The sequence below is a fragment of the Chelmon rostratus genome, chromosome 7, assembly GCF_017976325.1.
Source record: "Chelmon rostratus isolate fCheRos1 chromosome 7, fCheRos1.pri, whole genome shotgun sequence".
Lineage (NCBI taxonomy): Eukaryota > Metazoa > Chordata > Actinopteri > Chaetodontiformes > Chaetodontidae > Chelmon > Chelmon rostratus.
Genome location: NC_055664.1, coordinates 26192282 through 26212692, shown reverse-complemented (window position 1 = coordinate 26212692; position 20411 = coordinate 26192282). Strand labels below are relative to the sequence as shown.

The window sequence follows — 20411 nt, the reverse complement described above, 5'->3', positions numbered from 1 at the left end:
AACGATGTCTCTCTTCTCCTTCACACAGAAAAAGCACTTCATTTTAGTCCAGGCAAAAGAAAAGCACTTTTTTAGAGATCCAGAAATAATGCGCAAAGACGCACCATGACGCACGGCCGGCTTCCCTTATCGGCTTCTCCAAAAGAAAGGAGGCAGGTAAAAGTGACCACGAGGGGAGAAAAGAAGAGGAAAAAGCAGCGCGCGTGACAGAGAGAGAGCGAGGGGAGATATGTACTCTCGGAGCTGAGGCATAACTACAGCCTGCGCCGTCGGTCCTCCTCCGCTCCGCACACTGAGAGCTGCGCCGAGCGTCTGCTGCTGCTGCCTGACTGCGTTTGTGTGTGTGTGTGTGTGTGTGTGTGTGACTGAGAGAGAGAGAGAGAGAGAGAGAGAGAGAGAGAGAGAGAGAGAGAGAGAGAGACCAGGGGCCGTTACGTCACCAACACAGTCAACATGAACACACACACACACACAGAGGGAGAGAGGGAAAGTAGGAGACCACTATCCTGCAAAATGATCCGTTATAACTATTTCTCACATCGAAACCAGATGTATCTGAACCAAAGTGATCCGTTTGTCCAAATTATAATCTGCATTTTACTTGATCTAAACTTAAATCGGAGACATTTTTTGTTAAACTGTATTATTATTATGATCGCCGTTGTTGCTGTCCTCACAGCACCAATCTGTCCTCTTTCACAATCGGGAAACCTGTGGAACAAATAAAAAAATCGGCCTGGAAACTGGAAGCAGTGGCATTCCTCAGATTTTTCACGTTTGGAAAACATGTTTTAAGGTCAATCCTTAGTTCCCATATACGATTAATAACTTCACTGTAAACCTTGATGCCAGATTGCATAAAAGCCTTCATATAAGCAACTGATCCAAGAGCAAATGATGTGATTAATCTAGATACCTGCAAAGCAGACATGTGACATTATCATGCAAATGTAATCCTACAGAAACGGGACGACATAAATCATATTGCTGCCATCCTATTTGCTTATGGGAAGCTTTTTATTTATTTATTTATTTAGATTTTCTTTTACCCATGACGCCACTAGGAGGCAGGAAAGGCCTCTTTTCGACTCTCTCTCTCTCTCTCTGTGTCATTATTTCCTTATTTTCCTGTCTTCATTCTTTATCTTTCACTCTGTGAAAGACATACAGTTAAATATTATGCAGTTATTATCAGAGAGCGACACTTACACACAGAACAATATGGTTTTAAATACTGTTTCCCCATATTCCTGAGCAAAATGACATTGTGATAGATATTACATACAGGAAACAGTAGAGTACACAATAGATATGCAGAATAAATGCATAAGAATGTAATAGATTTATTTATTATTTAACATATGCATGTGTGCATTAGTGCCTTAATGTGTGTGTAAATATATAATCTAAATGTATTCAGATATAAAATATAAATATCACAAGAAAGGAGTAAACATTACAAAATAAATATGTAAGGACTATGAGAAGTTGATATTTGTTTGGTGTACAAACTAAGCAAATTAATTGGAGTAATAATTACATATGATGTAAAGTATTATCATATGTGCATATTGAAATTGCATAGCTGCTTTCTTGCTCAATAAAATAAATGTAATTTTCTGCTTGTCACCTCAGGTCATTTCCAGGGTTAATAAATAAAAAATCATGACTATTAGGTAATGAGCTCATGATAAAGACTTAAACAGTATCAACATTAGTATTTTGTGTTTTTACTCAGTGATTTTACCTTAATATCCCAGTAATATTTCTATGCAATAATTAAACACATTTCAAAACAAGTATTATATATATATATATATATATATATATATATATATATATATATATATATATATATATATTAAATAAACAACTGCTCAGAAAGATTTTACACCTAAAAAGTCCCAGTCAGTCATGACACTGTGACACTGACCCAACAAGCACACTACCAGGACTGTGAAACTAAAGAGGGAAATGGAACGCAGCCAACATTTTTTCCATTACTTACGCATGTGATTGTCCAACTGTGACACGTCAGAATGTCTCCCGTGATGACAGAGCTTCAGTCCACGGGCAGGGAGCGAGGCAGAGTCTGTGGCACTTCAAGTGTGGAGAAAGAAAGTGACACGGGACCTGTGCTGGACTCAGTGAGGAGCCTGCAGGCAGTGTCCGCAGCAGCTGCAGTGGCCTTCCTGCAGCCTGGCTGAGGCGTGACAATAGGCTGTGACAGCGGGGAAGACGGGAAGACGCAAAGACGAGGACGATTTTCTCCACGTCCACCTCTGGTGATGTTCCCTGAATACTGCAGCAGCAACATGATGTTTCACCAAGGCCTGGGTTCATTATTTAAAGATCTGAATAACATTGTTACATATTCTTGAATGCATCCCCACTGAGGCCCATCTTTAAATATATCATCCTAATTATATCAATGATGGTAATGATGGTAAAGAATGATGCACATACTGACAAAAGTGACATTCTGCTTTTTATTTTCTGATTTTTCTTTATTGAGAAGGATGGCCACCTCGGATTTCAGCGATGATTGATGGGGAGAAGCAGCGCTGAAGGGAAAAGCCTGCAGGTTTCCACATGAGACCAGGTGGGTATATATTGTCAGAGCAATGCTCCACAGCACATTTGTCAAGTCAATCACAGGCCACTGAGGACGACTATACCTGAAGCATGTGTGTGTGTGTGTGAGAGAGAGAAAGAGAGAGAGATAGTGATGAATCTGAGGAAAATGGATAACCTATATCAGCATTTTAAAGCTGATGTAACTCTTACATTGTATTAGAATATAAAGGAAACCCGGTCACTCCAGCATTTTAAACAGCAATTTCAAAACAGTAGTTATTCATCGCAGAGGATCTGTTCACAGGGTAAATCCACACCAATCTTTCATGTCAGTTTCAACTTTGGTGAACTTTGAAAAAGAATTCTTAACCTTCATAGCGAGAGTATACGGTCACGACAATGTTGACCTTCGTGAAAAGCAGCAGAAACGTCCAAAACAATGGAAGCTATTCTGCCAGACGGTTTATGTGAGTGAATGGAGCTGAATGCATTTTCACTGACATTTGTGTCCGTCACAGGCAGCAATCACCCCCTCTGACCTCCTGTTAGGTGGCATCGAAGTGGGCTGCAGGCCCTTATTGAGCCCCCAGTGTTCCCCAACTTACTTTATTATAAGATGAACCACAATGTAAGCATAATATCACCTGTTAGTTAAGTTTATAGGACAGTGCTTTAAGATCAAATAAAAACGTAGAAGGCACCTTAAGGTCCTTTACATTTCACTTTGTATAAATCTGTCAGGCCGACTGATACAGTAAATGCATTACAACACATTAGTGGAGAATAATACAAACAAATAGGTGTGTGGATTGTGATGCCTGCTTGAATCTTACTCAGCAGAGTAGGGAGTGGGAGTGCTGTGTCACAACACAAGCACCTGTGGAGAGAGGAAAACACAACTTGACTGGCCGCAACTCGCACGCTCGGCCCAGGTGTGTCCACTGCCAATGACTGCAGAGCCCTCAGGTCCAGCTCCTGCAGACAGGAAGGAAAAAAAAAAACAACATGAACGGCCTCGGTAATCGCAGCGAAAAGTCACCTTAACCAGCCCTCCTTCTCAACGTCGGCCTTACTCAGGAAGTCACGCTGGATGCTGCAACATTTTGTACAAATGTTTTTTTCTCAACCAGGGAGGCAGCTGTCGTTTCAACCCTGCAAAGTCCAACAATAGTCCTTGATCCTGTTGTCTCACATGAGGATGGTTAAGCCATGGATGTGGACACAGGAACAGTCAGGGAGGTAGCAAGTAAAGGGGAGATTCCTCAAAACTTCCTGTGGTTGAACACATAGTCAGCGCCCATGCAGCTGCTACATCCTCTTCAGGGTGCACAAACAGATGCTGCTCACTTGGCTGTTGCCAGTTATGGAAATACCGTTAGCTGTCGTGGCCGGTCTCATGGGCAAACTCTTCAGGGCTCTCGAGCCTCCAGAGCTGCTGACTACTCCTCTGTGTGTGGAAGTCGTCAGTGGTTCCCAGCGGTGATCCGGTGCACGGCGAGACCCTGACCACAATAAATGTCCTCCCGCCAGGATGCGGTGGGTGGATGGGTGGCCAGCCCTGCAGCTACACAACCTGCACACCACATATGGATGGTCTCTGTGAAGGCCACCTGCAGCTGATCTCAGGAGTAGCTAGCAAGAAATCAGTGGGCTGCACGGCGGCTCACCATTGGCCCTGCGTAGGTAGAACAGTTGCTGTTTAGTGGTCCCTGGTTGGTCTCGGGCGCGCTGCCTAGAATGTAGGCCTGGCTGTAAAGAAAGTGGAACGATTTCATTTATTGTTGAAGCAGCTGACAATAACACAGCCCCCCCAACAGACATAAAGCCATTTTTAAAAAACAGATGGTGGTGTTGCACCATTCATTTTTCCATAATGTTGCACTGCTAGAGACAGCTAACAGACTGGAGTCAAGGTACAAATGAGTCTCTTGAATAAACTGCATTAACATCTTCATGCTTTTGCAAACTAGCTTGGAGAGGTTAACTGATGAGAGCTCGCAAGTTAGCTGTTAGCTCAACAGCTACAATAGTTTGCCCACTAATCTTGTGAGCTGGATGTGTGGTTGTGGTATTGTGGTAGTATAACCAGCCCTTTAGAGTCATGTAATTTATATAAAATGAATTGAATAAACACCATAAATGATCATTGTTAATGATGTCTCTAATGTCTCGAAAGATTTTTATCTTCTCTCAAAGAGAAACAGTCCATCAAATACTTTAGCTAGACTATGACTATGACTAGATTATGAGACATTAGCTGACTATGATTAAATAATTAATGTCATGGCAAAAGACAAAAAATGACAGTAAATGTAAGATAGCACATAATCCCACCAGCAGAGCGTACACACACAAGTGTGGCAAATAAAGACAGCCTCTGCAAATGTGCACTAAACTATAATAACAACACACTGTCATTTACACAACGCTAAACACACTGAAAAGAAACATGCAAAGGCATTTGGTGGAATGCGTGTGACACTGTGTGTGTGTGTGTGTGTGCGGTCGCGTGCAGCTGTACTTGCACGATTTAGACTTGCTCAGTTTAGACATGAGCACATTTTCAGGGCAAACTGTTAACTCTAACTTTAATAACTCAACTCGAACTGATGTGGAACAATATTCTGAAGAGTCCGGACTCCCTCGGGATCCGGCCCTCTCCGTCCTCACCCGCTGCCACATTTCCATCGAGTAAACTCAAGCTCAAGTGTCAGTATTCCACTGACGCAGAGACGTTGTAGGCAGCAGCCCAAGGATTGGTACGTGATGTCACCAAGTGCTTCTGATGGCGTCCGTGTCAGGCGGCGGCGTCGCTCGCTGATCCTCAGCAGTTCAACCTCAGGCTGCGGCCGAAAGCTCTGCTGCATTTCAGCTTCAGAAATGTAGGAAAACGGCTATGCTATCACCATGTTACTGGCCAGCAGTGCTTTAACAGTGCTAGCGTGTGTGAAAACTGCTAACAAATGGATGCCAAGACTCTGATCGCACTCATGCATGCTCCTTCCCAGCAATAAAAAGTCAAGTAACCAGTAGACACTGAGCCCAGCAACCGTCATCTCACAAACCTGATTTGGTTTGTTAAACATTTTTAACCTACACACTTCAACACACACAAAGGTTTAATCACGGGGGGTTACTGTGTGTTCAGTTCTGTGTGGAATTTCACCTTGAGCGTGCTGTACAATGCAAATGCATTTACTCCAAACTCCCACTCACCTGCTGGCTCGCCTATTGATAAATCCAGTAATTGTCTGTCTAAGCTGGAGTTTCTGCTGGGCTCCCACATTACAAGGGAGCTAATATGCTGTAATGAGGCTGAGCGCCGGGGCGACAGAATCAAATTTTGCTTTTGGTCCCTGGCTGAATTTCATTTGGATCCCAGGCTAAAAACTGTTTCAGTGGCCCTGTGTTGAGTGATACTTCAGCTCGAAAGAACCATCGGAGATAAGAAAGCTGATTCCTTTTTTCTGACACTTCAGTCTTTTTTGCCTTCATTCATACACAAGCAAAACAAAAAGATAACATTACAGTGCTGTCTGGTTATTGAAACATGTATGCAACCATTTACACTGTCAATAACAGTATACAGTGCCAGTGTCTTTATTTCTAAACCTACATTTTTCCCATTTTCTGCTGAATTCATCTTTCATTTTTAGAAAATAAGTAATTTTTCCCACCACAATCATTCATTTTTATCCTTTGACACTGTACTAATAAAGAGACAAACCAGACAGGCTTGCTTTCAAATTGCACTTAAGGTTATATTAAGCTGGATTTATTCTTGTCACAAAATGTTTAAGATGAAATGTATGTTGGCAAACACACAAAACCACAAAGGCTTTCCCTCCATCCTTTCCATTTTTTACGCAGTCGTACAGAGGCAGAGCAAGCGGTGTGTGTCGTTTGAAGGCAGATGAGCAGAAAGCTGATAATACAGCGAAATGATGTGAGAGTGTGTTGACACAGACGTGAAGATGGAAGAGAAGATCAGAGGAGAGGTGGAAAGAGTGGAAAGGGCGGATTAAAGAAACAGGCTGAAGTGAAAGGGGTGAGGGAAAGACAACAGAACACAAGTTAGAAAACATCATGATGGCTGAGTTCATGAAAAGGTTTTTCCTAACTAAACATTTCAGATCAGGCTCAAAAACTGAAGATATATCTGAAACATATGATGAATGCAATCACTTTATCACAATATAAAGTATTTCAGATCAAAAAGGACAACATATTTTTACAAGCTCACAAATAATAAAGGCATAAAGCCATGATAAACCCTCTCACCCCCGTATTTTTCTCCTGAAATAATCAGATTAGAAAGGTGTTAAAGGGGAAAGAGTAACTCATAATGACGATTTCTACCTGACTGGATTATGTTTTATTTATGTGCCGAGGGGTAATGTCTCCTGAAAAAACTGATAAATATTTACTTATGGAAAATAAGTTCTTTAAAATAAACAACAAGAAGCTGGAGACAAAAGGGAAGTAAAGACTCAAATATAATACAAGAGTTTAAAACAAGACTGAAACTTCCACATGACCCAAAAACAGAGGGAAGGTAAATGTTGGCGTTCCACCATGTTAACTAACGTATATTTCACTCGACCTTTGAAACGTTGTGGATCAGAAATGTAGTCACTGTATTGTGTATCTCACAGCGGATTCTTTTTGCTGTGCTCATACGGCTGAAATGCGCAGCTCAGGGAGTAAATTTCCCATCGCCCTCGTCCACAGGGGACATGATTATCAAAGCAGCATCTAATGATTTTTGCAAGGGTTTGTCCCGAGGGATCTGTCATCAGAACCAACCAATATATCCGTGGTTTAAGACCATACTGATGCGTAGAAACCAAATGATCCTTGCCATTATGAATTCACTTTGTGAGACCCACCCAGCCTACCTGTGGCTAAATGGAAGCAAATCCCTGCAGCCAGGCTCCAAAGCGTGGTGGGAAGCCTTCCCAGAGGTGTGGAGTCCATTATAGCAGCAGATTAATGCCCACAGTTTTGGACTGTTCAGTTATCACACTGTCAGATATATTTCTTCTTTGCTTTTCAGTTGTATTTTATTCATGGGTTCCTGGAGAGATATTCCACCGAGGACAAATGAGCTCTCACCAGCTGGAGAGGTCAGAGAATGATTTTCCAAAAATTTGTGCCTGGTTGCCAGAGGTGTTACTGGCTGGCTTGCAGCTTGTTTCATGGATTTGCCAATGTTTGATATTAGCCCCATACGGCGCGGTGTTACCCTGAAGCAACGAGCCACCTTTTTGGACCATACACCTCTGAGGTAATTTTCTAAAATAAAAAATAAAATAAAATAATAAAAAATGTTTAAAAAAAGAAGTAGAAGAAGAAGTGGAGAAGTGTTGTGGCCATTTGTCTGGGATGTGTGCGGTCCTTTCAGGAAGCCTTTCCAAAAAAAGCACTGGGACACAGTTCCACCAACTGGTGAGATAAATATGACTTCTTTTTTTTTTTTTAAACACATTTAAATAAAAAATAATATAAAAATAAAAATTTATTTTAAAAATAAATTTCAACCCCAGCCCCATCTTTTCCCTAACCCGAACCTTTACCCCTCCATTCCTAACCTTAAATTACCTAACCCTAAGTCTATCAATACATATGGAGAAAATACATAAGTAATTAATCAATATAATAACATATATTCATAGTACATAATTTAAAAAGGTTACTATAGAGAAAAACGCTAAAAAAAATTGGGGTTAAGACACAAATTTATGAATTGGAACCTAAAAAATGAATATTTAGCTTTAATACCCATAATGCATTGCAGGAACATAGGAATTAAAAATAGGGGCGGAGTTACCAGTTTTTCCATTTTAAGTCATGTATTTTAAGACACAAACAATTTTTAAGACATACTAGCCATGTGATTATGTTAATATCTACCAAGTTAGACCTTTTAAAACGAAAAATAATTTTTTCCCAAACCATAACAAAGGTTACCATTTTGGTCGCATATAAGCGGCAAGTCTCCTTCTGAGTTTTAGTTATTCTGACACTTTAAAAGATAGTTACAAAAGACTCGCCAGTTGCAAAGCCTTGTTATTGTGCCCTAATGCCTGAAGAAGACCTCATTTTGGTGGAAGAGTTGCAAGTGGGCACAAGTGTGTTCTTCATAGCTTTAAAAAACAATTTTATTCTATATTTATTTGTCTTTAAAACAATTTTTATTTCACTTTATATCATTTTATTCATTAATATAAATACAAATCATTTTCATACATATATACATAAATTACACATAACAATGGCTACATCAGTTACGACTAAGGGAAGGCCGATATGGTCGGAAGGGCCAACGCCACCGTCAACCCACACGGGACCGGGGGTACGAGACTAGCCGGGGGATGGACCGTGCACCTTCCGTCCCATGTAGGGGACGGACTCAGTTCTTCTCACACACACACACACACACACACACACACAGACTTTGCTCAATTTTGATGACATAACATAGACTAACATTAATTTCCTGGAGACTTACCCCAACCATACCCTTAACATAACCCGACCTTCAGCACTACGTTTTGCTACGTTTCTTTTTTCTATCAAGCACATGTATTAATCATATATTCTACAGAACCAGATGTTGCTTTGTTGCTTACAGGCACTTTATTATGGATATTTAATCAGGGAATTTTTTTTGTTTTTTCCAAAAAAAATAATAACTTATGCCATAGAGGGTTTGGGACAATAAGAAGAACATCCTTATGAATCAGTCTGCACCACTGTGCTATTAACCTCCATCACTGATAGAGGGAAGGGGATCCAATTCGTAACAGTTCATGGGGTGACTTAATGCAGGCTCTGTGTTCTGAATATACTTTAAAAAGGCATTTTGTTTCTGGCCAGTTCATATGAAACAAACATACGAAGCCTTTTGATCCTGATTCTCTGTAATGCCTTTCGAGAAAGTGAACAGGAAAACAACTTCCACAACCAAGGCTATATATTTCACTTTTGTTTGACTCAATAAGATAAGGTACCTCCAGAGCATCTCTGCCTGCACGCCCACCATGAATCTGTCAGAATGGAAGGAGCAATGGATAAATGACTTTATTAGGAAATATATAGGCAGACATTCAGTCCTGTGTCTGTTAGATCAATGACATCTCTGTGTGTACACAGGAAGCCTTAATCCTCACACCGGCCCGACTGAAAATCTAATCCTTGATTGTAGATGGGTGGCTGCGCTTGCTGGCTTTTCACTCTCAGTTTATTAGTCTGCATGGACATGGAGCTGAGTGTTGATGCATCACGGAGTCTCCACCAGCCCACGCCCACCAAGCACAAGGCCAAATGTATGATTTTCCTCTGTCCCGTCACGTCAAACTGAAGAGGTATACAGATGGAGTATGTGATTATGGTGGTAAGTGAGGCATGGCTGGTAATAAATTACCATTATTCTTGTCTGGTTTCGCATGTTTTCTTGGAAAGGGAGGATGCGAGATAGATGAAGGGCCTGTAAAGTGGATACGATGTGAACACCTGCAGACGCAGAACGAGTTGTGGAGGATTGAAATTTTGAGATGGCATCTGCATCTTTTTTTTTTTTTAATCTTTGATAGTCTGAAAGCATCATCTTAACCACAGTTTCTTACTAATGCCCAAAAGTACAACAGTCCCACTCGTCTTTTTCAGGACTTACCTGACCTGTCACCTCAGCAAACAACAAAAAGTTTCCCAAACAAACTAAATATAAAAATATATTTTTTTATCACTGCCTTCCAAAATGACCAGGATGAGTACGTTTGTATCTGTCGTCCCTGTCAGCTGTGCATTGCCTTACAAATGGAGTAATTAGACTTGTAGTATAATTTAGATTAATGACTCTAATCCATTGCTATAGTAAAGGTTTTGTTCGATTTAGGAAATGCGCAAATCCTAAATATCGCAATAAAAAAACGGTAATGGAAACACCTAAATTTCAAAAATCCTCTCAAATATCGCTAAAACATTTTTACGCTCTCATGAGGTCGCAAGGGGTCACGCAAGCGGTTCATTTCGAGGAAGATAGCGCGGTACGTGTGGACAGAGGAGGAGACGGAGCTCTTATTAACAGCCATTCGTGACAAAAATGTCACAGCTATCTTGGATAGCAAACAGCAATGAAATGCTGAATGTTACAAGGACATCGAGAGAGAACTGAGGGGGAAGGGCTTCGAAAAGCCGTGGCAAATCATCGCAGCAAGTGGAAAGCTCTCAAACAACGATACCTGGCAGAAAGACGCGTCTTGCAAAAATGTGGAGCCAGTGGGAGGACTAAAATAAAGTTTAAACACTACAATATTATGGACAGCATTTTCAGACATTGACCCATCATACAAGCGATGTCCTCTGTTATCAACAGCATGGGTAAGTCCTAATCGTTTCGTGTTAATATGTCCTAGCGAAGTTAGCAAATGTGCTAAATTTAACATGCATGCTAACGCTATGATATCCCTATAAAGCATTAAGTTAACCACAAAGAATATTAGCTTTTGTTGAAGTTCTGTATTTAACAAATTATACTGTGTGTGTGTGTGTGTATACACACACACACACACACACAACAATAGGGACCTCATCACAATCTAGTAACCAGCTGTTGGCCTAATAGAGATGATGTTATCGTGCTATACAATGTATGCATTATGCATTATTAGATGCTGAGACAGACGTGGAGGAATCAGTTCGGATGACTTCCATGAGTTCGGACGGTAAGCCTCCTTCTACCTCTTCCCCTGACTGTTCCTACTCTTACAACACATACCATAGCTTGCAGGTCATACACAGACAAACATGCTCCCATGTTCAGTGCTTTAAATGTTATTTCTCTGTTGGTTTGCAGTTAATTGCACTAGTTAAGTATGTTTATTGAGATAGCAATTTTTGTGTAATGGCAGTTTAAAGATATAGCTGTACCTGCTCTCTTTGAAAAAGCACTTTTATATCATGTTTTATTATGTTAAAGCTTTCTGTTGTACATAATTTTCTAAGAAGGCAACAAAGCAAAGGAAGTTGTGTGACACCACAAATTTAAAAAAGTATTGATGGAGACACATTTATTTACTACTTCCATATGTTTACAAAGAAACATTTTGCGTTACAAAAAATTGTGGGAAACCACACATTAAACTTGAAATAAACCATGAAGTTGTTATTAACATGTGCCTTTGTGTTACTGTAATAAATATGTACCCTCATGAACGTAAGGTAAAGCTAAACTTAACATTGCTTCTGACCAAAGATATTTCTGATTGTTTGCGTGTGTGTGGGAAGACTAGGCCAAATGCTGGGCAAGTGCTCCTCTGATTGCAACTGCTCCTGGGTCTGGTTGGTCCTGGTGATGTCCCTGGGGCTGTTGAGCATGGGGCACCACAGGAAGTAATGCTACAGGTGGTAGCTGCTGTTTTTTCTCCTCACATACGTTATACATATGTATGTATGCATGAAGTTATAGTCTATATCAGACTGCTTGGACAGGACACGCCATCTCGCCTTCAGGTGTCCAAAGGCATGCTCAACTTTTACATGGATGGCACTGAAGTGTGTCGCTGTCAAATTGGGACCGGAGAATCCCTTCATGACCCAGGGTAGCAGTGGGTATGCCGGGTCACCAGCAAGGAGAAATGGCACTTGGACTCCTTCTATGTTCTTTATCACTTGGGGATGTTTAGCTGGGTATCTAAGAACAGCACAAATGTTTGTATTGTCACATTAAATAACACTTCACATTACAAGCAAAAAGTACACCAAGGTTAAAAAATTGCCATGGAACAAGTGCAAAATACTTTTAGGAAGCAAAGTAACTGTGCATATTTTCATTTGTTCCATTGTTTTTAATTACAAGCAAAACTACTATGTATTAGGGATTCATATTTATATACTGAAGCCAATTTTTCCCTTTTTGTTTGGGTGTAGGTAACAGAATCAGGAAGTATTTCTAAAGTTTGACGTGCGCAAAATTACACACGGATATATCCAACAGCTTTCTCCCCGTTTCAGGCAGCCACATGCAGTCAGATATAACGTCTTGTCAATTTTGTATTGTATGAATTGTAATTGTTTAATTATTGTTTTCTGGATCTCAATAAGTAGCAGACAAAAACACTACAGCTGTTCCAGCTGTCATGCTGGCTGATCTGTTAAAGACAATCTGACAGCTGTGATCTCGTCCTGTGAGCACTTTGCAAAATCTAATCATTCAGTTTTCATTAATAGTGAGATGAACTTTAAAGACACTTGTGCGCACAGATGTACAGCATGGTGTTTGCGATTGTGATGAGTGTGTGCAACTCAGCTATGTGGGAGACATGCGTGCACCGCATTACTTTTCTGAATATATATTTTAATATGTTCTTTGTATAAAAGAGATGAATAACTAAAACATCTTCCCGTTTCCCGAAACGGGAAAAGGTCTTGATTATATTTCTCTGGAAACCCGTTAAACTCTACGTACCTCACTTAAATGTAACAAGTTTTGACTTATTTTAGTATGAGAACTTTGAATAATATTAGACAAATATAAGATATGGAGTTTTACCTAAACAGATGTGATGTGGCAAACACAGCAGCATCATGAGCGCATCCAGGTGATCCCACACAGATGTCCCTGATCATTAACCGATCATCAACGACAGCCTGCAGGACAATTGATGTCCAGCCCTTCCTGTTGACATAGTCGCGCTAGCCATTACTTGGGGCACGGACAGTATATGAGACCCATCGATTGCACCATAGACCTTGGGTATTGTATGTGCCTCATAATTACGTTGCGCAATCTCTCGGGCCTCATCCACGTCTGGCAAACAAATTTTTCTTTTCACGAGCTTGCTGCATATGGCTTCGCAAACCCCATACACACGCCTGTGTACGGTGGTTTTGCTGACACCAAACGTTTCACCTATTACCCTGTACTCAGCGCATGTTGCCAGTTTATAAAGGGCAATAGCACTCACTTCTGAGTAGGCACAGCCTCCCGAGGGCATGACACATCTGGTGCCACGAGAGGTTCAAGAACATTGCACAGCTCATCGAATGTGTCCCGGGTCATCCGAAAATGTTGGATCCACAGTTCATCTGTGAATTCCTCATTTACGATCTTCTCCCAGAAATCCCTTATTCGTGGCCGCTGCCACACATATGAGCTTCGCCTTTGAGGCGGTGCCGCCTTCTGTTCATTATAAATACAGCAACAGCCGCAGCAGCTTCCGCAATCAGTGTCCCGAGACGCAGAACACTTTTGACCATCTTCCTCAAAATGAAATCTCGCGGGGCGTCCGAGAATTTAAGAGAATTTCGGCTGCTTCGCAAAACACTGTTCAATGGAAACACCTGCAAGTCGCATTTGAACTTTGCCGAAATTTCAGAAATATCGCTTTTATTTTGCGAACAGCTGTAATGGAAACACAGCTTCTGACAATGAAAATACCAACATTTTGTCAGAAAATCAATTAATGAAAGAGTGAAAATCTCACCTGGCGTATTTCAGTTACATCACTTACCTAACAGTTTAAACCCAAACCATGAAATATTCCTAAACCTAGCCAGGGTTTTTGGTTGCCTAAACCTTTCTTAACACTACATCTAAACCACTTGATAACAAAGGCCTGGCTCGGCAAAGTCTGGTAGGCTTGTCACTCGTACTCTCTAGTGATTTTAGGTATGCTCTTATATGTAGTTTCAGGAGTCACTGGCCATCAACCTATTCAGCAGTTTAGGTTTTATGTCGTGTTGAAATCGGGGGAGCTGCCCTGCTTGCTCACAGTTATGAAACTGGAGTCAATGGTGCAAATACAACTGAGTAAACTGCGTGAACCCTTTCGCGACCACGCTGGCATTAACTACTCTAAGTGTTGGTTAGCAGGCTAATGGAATTAGTTCATGGCGCTAGGGTGGAGAGCTTATAGCCTCACCTATTTCTGGAAGACACATGGGTGAACTTCATTGTGCCATTTCCTGCTGTAGCCAGAGCTCAAGAGGTTTGTTGATGACCTTGTCGTCATCGTTTTAGGCTTTGGAACAATGACCAATGCTGTGGCTGTAATGGTGAGTACACTCTCGCTCAAAATGCTGCTCAATAGACTTTCAGTCGAGGATTTTTCAAACCACTGGGGATCCACTGGCCCTCTGAGGAACCACCTTTGCTCAGACAGCTGGGTGAAATTCCCATTAAGAGGTGGCAGGAGTCAAAAACGCAGCGAGGGTTTCTGTGAATGGTTCCAGGTTGATATGAGCAACATCAGTGTACTATCTAACTCAGATGACGACTGAAAGTCTTAGTCTTCAGCATGGCTGAAATAACTGTCTGACTCAAACCACACGACCTGACAGGAATAGAGTGTAAGTGGAGAAGATAAGTAAGACTGTTAATAAAATTAAATGTACGCTGCAGCATATCAACAAATACTTGTCACAAACATATGCTAATTCAGCTCAAGTAATCTCGTTATGTATTTCCACCCTTTGCCAAATACAGATATATTTTGATTAACTGCTGGATATGGCTTGACAGCGCAAAATAAGATGGCAAAAACACTTTCAGGGGATTTACAGGTTCAGTAAATCTCATTCTTAACCCTTTAAGGCATACCTCTATCTGTGCGTCGCTTTATGAACAGGGAAGGTGTTTTTTATCCATTTAATAAACCTATTTTCTCTCTCCCCTGCATACATTTAAGATAAACCAAGGATAATAATTGGAAAAAGACAATGTGGCGGAACAAGAAATTCTTGTCTTTATCTTTTGGACACAAACTTGCTTACTATACAAAATGGAAATTAGATGGAAATAGAGATGACGAGTCGTGAAGGCTACTGCATTTGTTTCACCTGCACTGACGACAGCACTGCAATACAAGATCAGAGGAAGAAGACAGCGCTCACCAAAAGGAAGGCTGGACTTCAGTAGCTTTTATTTCACCTGTGTATAAAATTTAAAGAAAAATGACCAGCAAACTGTAATTTCAGCATTACTGACTCATTCTGGAAATCTTTCACATCATTATAACAGGAAATAAGTCAATGCAGATTCAGTGTTTATTGAGAGGAACATGGAAAAGCAATCATTTTTAAGGATTTGCTGCCCTAAGCTGGAAGGGGTTTATGTATGATGTCAGCCCCAGTCCTGACTTCCTTTGTTCAGTGGAGTGTATAACAACTAATTCATAGGATGACACTCTCCTTGTTGATTCATGCAAACAAAACAAACATATCCAAATGCCAAGAATACCCCGAGCAAGCAACTCTGTAATCAAGCTACAACAGGAAGTGCTGAGTGGCTACTTTTTTGTCAGTTCATTGTGTTTTTATTGAAGGATAACAAGTTGGTTACACAGCTGTGTGCATCATTCCCTTTGAAACATCAGGTGTGAGACAGAAAAAGTGTGTGAGATGTGACGCCTTCGCTCTGTTCATCCAACCAGGAGAGGAGGATGAAGGACGGACTGAAGAAACGATCCATTCCTTTAGTCCAGAACAAGACCGTTTGACAGCTGCAGGCCTAAAATGACATTAAGTATGAATATTGACCCCTAATGACTCCTGAAGATTTTGACAACCTACTAACCTATCATGATGTTTTGCAAAAGTTTTCACTTTTACATGTAAATGATCAAAATATCATTGACAAATTTCCATTTAATTTACTGTGCACGTAAAGAGTGATGATTAACCCTTTCCATTTCAGAACCGTTATGAGCTTTTCCCAGAGCACGAGCCTGAAAACGAACTGTCTGCCCGATAAACTTTAGCTCATGAAATCTGCTAGGTGCATAAACGCTCTCAAGAAACTAAACCCGTTCCATCATCCTTCCAGTGCTAGTCAACATGAAAAGCAAAAAGTATGATGTTTACTCTGTTTCAACTACAAATAGTCGACAATGGACCTACACGTAAGCTTGTTGCAGACAAATTGGCGTTTCCTACTGAATGAAAAGAAACTGTGCTACATGGATGCCAAGATCATTCAGAAACAGTGTCACCATAAAATCCAGTATAGGTCAGGCTATAATTTCAGCCCCCTTATACACAGTTCACCATACTTCCATTCTTTCATTTACTTCTATCAGCAACAGTGCAATTGTTTCATTACTGAATGAGACATTGGCACTCTGGATCCTGTATAGTTGCCGTATTGGTGTTTCAATCATTGTAATAGAAAGCAACTGAAGATTTGTATTGGAGACAGCTTTGCTGTGTGTGGGTTAATGGAAAGAGTATGATTATGGAGTCTTTCTTTTCAACTTGATGTTGTTTTCACTGTCAACGCAGCATCAGGACCTTCTTGAAGAACAGCCAAGCAGTCCAGGCTGACCAGTCACAGTCTGTGCAGCCCCAGCGTGGAATCTCTGCTCGCCAGCCCCAGAATATAGTTACATTTTTGAGTGGGATGTATCTATAGCATTGCTCCAGCTCTTGTGTGAATGTACTAGAGGTCTTCGTAGGTCCAAAACATTGGACGCAATTTGAAAAGGACCTGTAGAAAACCTACCATAATCCGATGTCCATAAATGATTTTGCTAAAAAAAAAAAGACCTGTGTGCTGCCAGACCGGACCCAAATAGACCCGAGGGTGATTAAACCTGATCAAAGCTGTGGTCTACCTGAAAAGACTCGAACAGAGACGGAGCACGAGCACCAACACCAGCAGCAGTACGTTGTATTATCAATAAGCAAGCAGCCACGGTCAAAAAAGAGCAGCAATATAATAATAAAGTGCGAAGAGTAAATGTAAAGTCATAGAAACTACCTCCAGAAAGTATCGATGTGCTTCAAAGACCAATTTATAGAAATAATAGAAAGTCCTATTTTTAACTTCTTCGCAAACACTGAAACATTCTGCATCCAATTGGGTAATGGATCAAAAGAAAACGAACACTTTCCAAGCACTTTAATATGTATTTAATTTCAACTCAGATCCCAGGGCGGGTCGAGGTTCCCCTGAACCTATAGTGGGCCTTGGGTTAACACAGGGTTGAGGTAATAAAGGACACCTGGGACGGGAGGTTCCAACATGAAGAACCACTGGTTTCCTGCGTATGTCAATAAAAAACAATCAAGAAAAAGCATTCGGATCAATAATGCTATGCTAGGCTCCGGGGCTTATTTACTGAATCTCGTACGCAAGTTCTAGCACACAGCTTCTTACACACAAAAAGGAGGAGCTTTAAAGCTACACCTTTTGAATATGAATTGTTCCTCTTCAGGAGCTTTAACATTAGAAACATAAAATGATGGGAGTGCAGTGAATTGCTCTGATGGTAATTACCAAACAGACCACGTTTCTGACTTCAGGCTTCAGGGAAGAGAGAAAAATACATCACACAGAATTCTGCTGCACAAACTCTGAGAGTTGTTATTATTTCACTCTAATAATGATTATTCAATTTAATCATGAAATGTCAAATGTCATAATATGGTTGTACATATAATTCACTATGTTAATATATGAGTGCTAACAATCCAGTGTATAATTCATAACCCACTATTATACAGTGTGTTCTTGCAGGCTGATTGCACTGTAATTCCTTTTTTATCGTACTCTCTGAATGCCCTGTTATTATGGTAGTCTCCTGAAGTGCTGCAAACATTTGCTTTAATTATTCAGCTATGCCTGTTTAAGATTGATTGTCTTATGCTCATTTTATTTTATTTTTTCTGAAGTTCTATCTGACTTGAATGAAATTTCCTCCAAGTTTCTGAGGCTTTGGACCTCCTCTGAAATCTTTGGAGCCCCCCACACAGGCCAGCACTGCAGGTTAAATACCAGCGGCCAAATAAATCTGTCCCATCCATCAAATATTGACTTCATGACTCACATTAAAGGGTGAGTCCTGAATTTTAAGAAGGCTGCTGTATCGATCAGCGCCCAAGACTCTTTCAGGCCATGTGGAGAAGTCTATTTTGCTATGGTTTTATTGTTTGTGAGAAACTGGCAGCCTCCTGTTGGCATAACGATAGTGCGACTCGGCATAAACCATCAATAAAGGTACAGTGTTCTATAGAGTTTCTTAATTTAACCTTGAGGGCATTTTGGTTTGGAGTACTCTCAACTTTATTTATTTCTGACTATTTATTCAGAAGTGAATCTGCTTGTCGACATTAAATTTGGGAAGGAAAACATTATGGTCTCTTTGACCTGCATTTGAATTGACATAAATAAATAAATAAATAAAAAAAACTGTGCTGACGCTGTCCAAATAAACAAATAAACAAAGAAATAAATAATATAAGAGATGGACTGACAGGAAGCAGGTTATTATATATTTTTCTTATTGTCAACAAACCTAATGAAAACTCCAGTCCTCAATACTTTATGAGTTCTCTGCCCCGTGTGTGGCGCTCAGCCCCAAGCCCATTGATTCCTTGTGAAAACACAATTCTTTGAAAAGGGGTCAGACTGACTCAGTGTTAACAACAGCTGCCTCCCAAACAAAAGGTCCCAAGTTCAACCCCCCCTACACTCAGCATTCCTGCTGGCTCTTCATGGCGGCCTAGAGGTTTGAGACGCCGATGCTCGTTCAGTGTGGAACCTTTGTTGCGTGTCATCTGTTCCTGACAGCTCTCACACACTATAATATATATATATATATATATATATATATATATATATAACAGAGGAATACCAAAAAGACTGGTTGTGGGATGAGCCTAAAAAAAAAAACCTGAATAAACAGGTTCTTTGGTGTGAATCCTGGAAAGGCTCTGTCGGTAATGACAGTATAAGGGATGTTACTACATGGGCTCAGGAACACTTTCTTGGAAAGGCTATACTTGTTCGTAGATCAATTCATTTTTGGTTTTGGTCTTTTTATGTGATGTACTGGCAAAAAGAAAAATATATAACCGTTTTTCATAACCACATCTTCTACAGCATACATTTATTCGTGTGCTGCGTCCCAAGTATTAATACTTATTAATAAACACTTTTAAAAAACCCTATGAAAACACAATGAAATGACAGTAGCTTCCTTAATGTTATGTCATTGAGATGTAAATTTAGATGTTCATGGTACACAGAAGATGAATCCTAATGACTGATGATCCTCCGCTATTCTTCTACAGCCACCAGCAGTTAACTTTTCACTTACTCATTGAAATACCTCAACATGTACTGGATGCATTGTCAAAACACATTTGCACAGAGATATATGGTTATAGTTTAATGCATCCAAATGACTCTGGCCACTCTCAGATCTTCTTTTCTAGCACCAGCAGCAGGTTGATATTTCTGGTTTTGAGTGACATATCTCAATAACTTGTTGGATTGCCATAAAATTACACGCAGATATTCACATCCCTTTAAAACGATTTGTAATAACTTTGATGACCCCCTGACTTTTCATCGGCTGCCGCCATCCGGTCAACTTTTCAATGCCCAGTTCTCACCCAAAACTAATAAAGTCTAATCCGTGCTTGGTAATAATTACTAATTAGGAAATGTTAGCATGCTAACACGCTAAACTAAGACAGCGAACATGGTGAACATGACATCGGCTCAACATTACCTTACCTAACCTGATGGTGCAGTTCACCAAGTAGGCATCATCTAAACCTATGATCATTTGATCACCAGACCAGGAGTTCCTATCCTCAGTACCAAAGTGATGCAAATATACTTGTTTATGTTGACATGGCTGAACACATCAGCCTGTACACAGCCGCCAATGCCGAGACCTTCCCACCGCCGCTGTTGCCGCTAAAGTGTGCTACAGAAAGACAAAGCCATGTATAAGCAAACCACATTTCTACACATAAGTTGAGCGGCACCACTGTCTCAGGGTAAACACAACCCACAGCGTCTGTAGCCTCTGCCGGGCCGCTCA

At 40.6% G+C, this 20411-nt stretch overlaps 1 protein-coding gene across 1 annotated transcript in view; it reads right to left on the bottom strand.

The window, feature by feature from the left end:
* cep295 (centrosomal protein 295) overlaps window positions 1-20411 on the bottom strand; it is a 56859-nt gene that overhangs the window by 25080 nt on the left and 11368 nt on the right. The window lies entirely within an intron of this gene.